Source organism: Hoplias malabaricus, chromosome 16 (genome assembly GCF_029633855.1).
Source record: "Hoplias malabaricus isolate fHopMal1 chromosome 16, fHopMal1.hap1, whole genome shotgun sequence".
Lineage (NCBI taxonomy): Eukaryota > Metazoa > Chordata > Actinopteri > Characiformes > Erythrinidae > Hoplias > Hoplias malabaricus.
In genome coordinates this window covers 32,448,400-32,455,108 of record NC_089815.1, presented here as the reverse complement: position 1 = coordinate 32,455,108, position 6,709 = coordinate 32,448,400, and the positions used below count along the sequence as shown (strand labels likewise).

Here is a 6,709-nt window from a genome sequence, read left to right as displayed (position 1 = left end):
CATTATAACAGTTTTGGAACTGTTCTGGGGAAAAAAAGTTAAGTATCATTTTAGACAAGTAAACTAGATTGGTTCACACTAGGTTTTGCAGTGTGAAACAATCCTACAAAAACTATAAAAAGAAAAATATGCTGAAATGGGCCAGAGTCACAAGTACAGCAAACAAACACTACTCACCTGACTCTCCAAGAACAGTGCTGGCCATCATTCTCGAACCAGACCAACCAGAGGTTCCTGCTCAACAAGCTCCTTCCACCGTAAAGAAAATGTTTGGACCCTTTTTATCTATCTCAGCCCTCATTGCCTTTCTCTCTTCTTCCAAGGAATCCTCACTCAGCCCTGCAGGGCTATATCGCAAACATCTTTATAATCACAAAGATCACATTTGAAGGTAGAACTTTGGTGACATGTAGATAATTTACTGTGAAATTTTGAAAAACGACATATCAAGGAACACACACAATTGGAGTGAAAACAGGGCCAGCGTGTACCATGAAATCCATGGCGTACTCTGTGGTGCTTCAACCCAACGTCTGTGTCTTGGCTTGTGAAAGAGCAGATTTTGCACTTCATCTAATGTATCCCTTTTTTCCTTGAAAATGAAAACAATATTAGTGTTAGTATTGTCATTGTACACAATTATAGTTTGTAAATGCAATTACAGAACCACAAACTCTATGTAACGTTATTTAATGTTTTTGTAATTTATTTACACACACACACACATATATTACATTTAGCTAAATGTTTTGAGAAACAGACGATGTTAGGTATAGTGCTAGTGCTGTTAGACACCTACGAACTTCTCAAAAGCAAAACAAAAAACAAATAGTAGGTCTGATTCAGACAATACGGATATTTTTGTATCTTTGACGGCTTAATCTTGTAATAACACCCTGCTGCTTTCATATAAATGATATCAGACTAAAGGAGCGTTGTTGTAGTCAGCATCCTGAATTTTCCGTTCTACCTTAAACAGCTCAACAAACACCGAGGAGGCTCAATATAGCGTTACCTATTCCGGTATTTAAGGTGGAATGGAAAAAAGCCAGCCAACAAGATACATAACATTTTCAAAATAGAACATAAAGAAAGCGCTCAGGCTTGTTACAGCCTGCTTGAGTCTGTTACGTTGGGCATTTGATTAAATGAAACAAACGGCTCATATTCAAACTTTCCATGGCTCAGTCGAGTTGGCAAAGTTAGCTAATATAACAATGCCACGGCAACTTCCCTCACATATTCACGGCTTTAAGATAGTGTTAAAACTAGAAACGTAACTTTAAAATGCTTTGTGAACTATCACTAGTTATTTACCTCAATCTTGAATTTCTCCAAACTTCGAGCCACAACAAAGAGGAATCAACCGTCCTTCGCGCGTATTCCCGAACCTCCCACTGAGCATGCGCATGACTAGAACAGAGCATGCGCAGGTTTATCTTAATCAGCAACTTTTCCAAACAAATCTTCTCAACACATTTTTTATGTTGTGCCTACAGGTTGATCAGAACAATACATTTCGTGTTAGATGAACTATCACACAATTGAGTTCTATTCCCAACTCACTATTTCAATGTATAATCAACTAAATTTGAAGTTAGATTTTTTACAGTGCAGTCTGTTTTTTTTTTTAAGGTTTATTAAATGTTTGGTTATGGTGGGTAGCATACTTACTGTTTTATCCGAGTCACGTCGACCGTCGATGTTCGGAAGAAAAAGCGGGGCGCACCTGTTGTCGGTACCAGAGATCTGCCTCGCGCAAAGCTTACGTAATGACGTCAGACGTAAAGCTGCTTTAAACTTAATTGTTTCACGTAGTCTCAAAGTAAAAAGTTATTTTGAGATAAAATGTGTGACTTTTAAGTTAATTGAACTCATGAAAGTAAGTTGTAGGAACTAAGGCAAAAGAATTAATTGAGGTTAATGTAAATAAGTCTATAATAGGAACTACTGCCCAAATACACTTTTTAGAGTGTACAAATGAGTATGTGCAAGTGTGTAAAGCTCTGATATTTAAGTACCCTTTTCTGAAGGAAAATGAGGGGAATGGATGTGTGAGTTAATTCTAATAGTGAAAATTACTTTATTGTTGTTTTTATACTTGTTCTTGTATAATTCAATTTGGAAACAGGTTATTTTCATTTTAAATGGCTTGGCCTGCTCTAAGTGTGTAGAATTACATGAGGTTTCGTAGTTACGGCTGGTAAAATATAGCGCGGATAAGCCCGTTGCAGTGGGCAGACAAGGTGCACTATATTCTGAAGCAACTTTGCGGTTGTATTTTTGGTTGTACACAAGGGACCAAAACTTGCTATATGTTGCTGAACAGCTTTTGATTTGCTCTACAACATTTCTTGTCGACTTTTCTTAGTAAGATAGGGATATCCAAACTCAGATATTTCTGTAATGGTAATTTTTATATGTCTCTGTTGAAAGAACTTGTCTGCTTGTTTGTCAGTATATTCATTTCTAATCGTCAACAGAGCTCAAAAACTAAGTGTATGTCAGGTCAGCTCGAGGTCAATGCTTTATTAGAACAAACCACATCTTGTATATCAAACTGAGATGTCTCTAAGGAAACTAAGCTTGCAGAAACATCGAGTGATTATCTTATGGTTATGACGTATAAACTACCTATATAAATATCTCTGTGAAAACATCTCCTTTGTCCACATTCACATAGTACTCTCTGCTATTGTATGTTGACCACCTTAAGGTTAAATAAACTACTTTCTGATTCCAAATGCTCTGTTAGATTTCAATTCTTAATACTTGTCCTTATTTTCTCCATCACAATTTCAAAAATACATATCAAATTCAAATGTGTACACAGTGCACATTTTAAAATGCTTGTGACAATGATACATGTGTACGTTGAACGTTTTCAAACCCATGCCTTCTTTTTTGTACAAGACTCTGTGTATAATCAGTAATGTTGGAATTGAAATGTCCAAAATTGGAATAATCTGAAATATGTAACATGGAAAAGGTTAAGTACTAGCTGCCTGAGTACCATTTTCAAATGACCAATCATATGTTGCATTAACTTAATAAAAAATAAATAAAAACTACACTGACATACTACCATCTGGCCACAAATGGGAGTATGTGTCCACAATTCCATTTAGACCTAACAGGTGGTGGTGGGGTCTTAGGTCCGAAAGGCCATTTAGTCGAGAAAATAGCAGTTGCTTACCTCTTCGTAGTACCACACCATCCCAATCCACATATATGATACGCTGCTTGGTGGACCTTATCGGCCTAGCGCGCGGCGCACCCTAGACGATTTTTTTTGCAGAGCCCGGGGTCGGGTCCTGGGCACACGTGGTGGGAGCTAAAAATCCTCAAAGTTTGGGCCTTTTACCCGCAATTCTGCATCAATCCACCAGGTGGCTCCCGGAACGTCTCGATTCCAATATATTCCATTACATTCCATTACAGGCAAATATATTGGGATTGGGATGGCGTATATATTTATCATTCGTTGAAGTGTTTTGTAATGTTTTTAATACTTTTAACATGCCCAACATCCATAGACATTAACATTTTAAAGTGTTGGCTACTTTGATAAGGCAACACAAACGTCCTTTCACAAAGTTTCCAACTATCTTTGATATATTTATAATGCCAGTAAACCGACAAACACGTAACCACAGTGAGCCAGCCTGCCCTTCTGAAACTCTTGTCCGAACGCCTTACTTTCAAATTTTCAAGTTACCTAACGTTACTGCTGCATTACTTAAGGTGGAAGCGAAAAATGTAAAAGCTTCTGAGCGAACACCAGTCAGAATCCGAATGTTAAACAATACACCTGCATATAGTCAGCACAAAAAGATTGCTCACACATTAAAATCATGCCCAAGATAATGGAACGATGACGTTCAGAAGTAAGTTATAATCCAGCGTCAGGTAATTTAATGTGGAAGCGAAGAGTTGCAATAGAGCTTCTGGGCAACTTCAATGTTAAGAATCAGTAGTTTAAAATTATACAAGCACATACAGGTGCTGGTCATAAAATTTGAATGTATGCAAGACATGGGTTTCAGCTGTCATGTTCCTTATGCCAAGCCACTCTTGAACAAGAGACAGCGTCAGGAAAAAGGACTGGACTGCTCCTGAGTGGTCCAAAGTTATGTTCCCTGATTAAAGTAAATTAGATTAGATTAGATTCGACTTTATTGTCATTGTGCAGAGTACAAGTACAGGGCCAATGAAATGTAGTTAGCATCTAACCAGAAGTGCAATATATTACATTATTTACATAAAGTGCAGTAGTGATATTATAGTGATTTTCGTGCCCTGCCCAGGCAGCGTTTATGGTAGATGTCCTCGAAGGAACTTGAAACTGGACACCTGATCCACTGCAGTTCCGTTGATGTAAATGGGGGCGTGAGCTTGATTCCTAGTCCGTCTGAAGTCCATGATGATCGCCTTTGTTTTGAGCATGTTTAGTACTAGGTTATTGTTTTGGCACCACAAGGACAGATGCTGTACTTCATCCCGGTAGGGCGTTTCATTATTGTCTGTAATCAAGCCTATCACCATGGTGTCATCTGCGAATTTGACTATGGTGTTTGAACCATAGGCAGGTACACAGTCATGGGTGAAGAGAGAGTACAGAATCGGGCTAAGAACACAACCTTGTGGAACGCCAGTGTTCAAGGTGATGGTTGATGAATGAAGGTTGCCTAATCTAACAGATTGGGGTCTGTTAGACAGGAAGTCTAAAATCCAGTGGCAGAGTGATGTGCTGATACCCAGATGGTTGAGTTTGGATATCAGCATAGACGGAATCACTGTGTTGAATGCAGAACTAAAATCGATGAACAGCATACTCACCTATGAGTTTTGACAGTCCAGTTGGGTTAGTGCCGTGTGTAGTGCTGTTGAGATAGCGTCCTCGGTGGATCTGTTGCTACGATAAGCAAACTGGTGTGGGTCCAGCGTAGCAGGCAGGCAGGATTTCAAGTGAGAAAGAACTAGTCTTTTAAAGCACTTGGAAATTATTGGGGTGAGTGCTACAGGTCGAAAGTCATTAAAGTCTGAAGCAGTAGAATGCCTAGGCACAGGCACAATGATGGCTGACTTAAAGATAGATGGTACAGCTGCCTGGGCAAGCGAAACATTAAAGATGTGAGCGAAGACACCCGCAAGTTCCACAGCACAAGCTCTTAGCACACGGCCAGGTACACCATCAGGGCCAGCTGCCTTCCGTGCATTCACTCTGCTCAGCATGCAACTGACATCCGAAGTGGAAAGTACAAGTGGGTTGTCGTCGGTGGAAGATTTATTGAAGATATCAATATCATCTGGTCGAAACGAGCGTAGAAGTTGTTCAGCTCATCAGGGACTGAAGCACTGTTGGTAGATGGAACAAAGCTAGTTGGTTTATAGTCAGTCAGGGCGTGTATTCCCTGCCACGTACGCCGAGGGTCAGAGGAGGTAAAGTGCTCCTCAATCCGGCGTTTGTAGCAGTGCTTGGCTATAGCTATTAGTCTCTTCATATTGCCAGCAACCCCAGTGGGCGGTACAGAGGACTCTTGTACCCTGAGCGCTTGTTGATTTGTTTCAGGACAGAGTTAGTGTAGGTGTCCAAGTGGATGTGTGAGACTGTGGTGGCTCGGGCAGCATACTCACTCCAGTCGGTGTGCTGGAACTGTTGCTGAAGGAAGGAGTCAGCCCCATCCATCCAGATCTTTACAGTTCTGGTTGAAGGCTTAATCCTATGCATGACTGCAGTGTATTTGGGAAGCAGGAACAAAGAAAGATAATCGGACAGTCCAAGATGGGGGAGGGGTGTTGTTTTGAAGCTGGTTAAAGTCAAACCGATGCTGAATCCGGTGTTTGTGCGGTGAATGTTAATTTCCAAAAGTGTCTGTCTGTCGTAACTGTAGTTCGCAAGAGTTATTTGTGCAAGAAAACTGGAGATAGCTAAGTACAGAAGTATAACATCACTAAAACCGGTAAGACGCTGAGCCTCGCAGTGTGATCGCGATGCCATCTTGGTCCTGGGAGACCAAGGACCATTTCCTATGGAAATCAAGGTCCCAGAATCTGGAGGAAGAGAGGAGAGGCACAGAATCCACGTTGCTCGAGGTACCCTGCAAAGTTTCCACAGTCAGTGGCAGTTTGGGGTCCCATGTCATCTGATGGTGTGGGTCCACTGTATTTTCTGAGGTCCAAGGTCAACGCAGCCGCCTACCAGGGAGATTTAGATTACTTTATGCTTCCTTATGCCTCCAAGCGAGGTGGGTTAGTGCAGTGTGTAGTGCTGTTGAGATAGCGTCCTCGGTGGATCTGTTGCTACGATAAGCAAACTGGTGTGGGTCCAGCGTAGCAGGCAGGCAGGATTTCAAGTGAGAAAGAACTAGTCTTTTAAAGCACTTGGAAATTATTGGGGTGAGTGAGGCACAAGCACAACGATGGCTGACTTAAAGATAGATGGTACAGCTACCTGGGCAAGCGAAACATTAAAGATGTGAGTGAAGACACCCGCAAGTTCCACATCACAAGCTCTTAGCACCCGGCCAGGTACACCATCAGGGCCAGCTACCTTCCATGCATTCACTCTGCTCAGCATGCGACTGACGTCCGAAGTGGAAAGTACAAGCTCGCACAAATCACTCAGAGAGAGCGGGCAGCATGCACAAAACACTCAGAGAGAGCGCGCAGTTTGCACAAAACACTCAGAGAGCGCGCAGATTGCACA

General features: G+C 41.3%; 1 long non-coding RNA gene across 2 annotated transcripts; it reads right to left on the bottom strand.

The window, feature by feature from the left end:
• Nucleotides 1-238: 238 nt before the first annotated feature.
• Nucleotides 239-3,326, bottom strand: LOC136671447 (uncharacterized). 2 transcript variants are annotated; one of them, XR_010795712.1, is made up of 3 exons: nucleotides 3,197-3,326; nucleotides 492-592; nucleotides 239-347 (listed from the first exon to the last, which is right to left on the bottom strand). It is a non-coding gene; the product is annotated as an uncharacterized lncRNA (long non-coding RNA). The 2 variants fall into 2 exon arrangements; XR_010795713.1 differs by lacking the exon at nucleotides 3,197-3,326 and adding an exon at nucleotides 1,318-1,396.
• Between the last annotated feature and the right edge of the window lie 3,383 nt (nucleotides 3,327-6,709).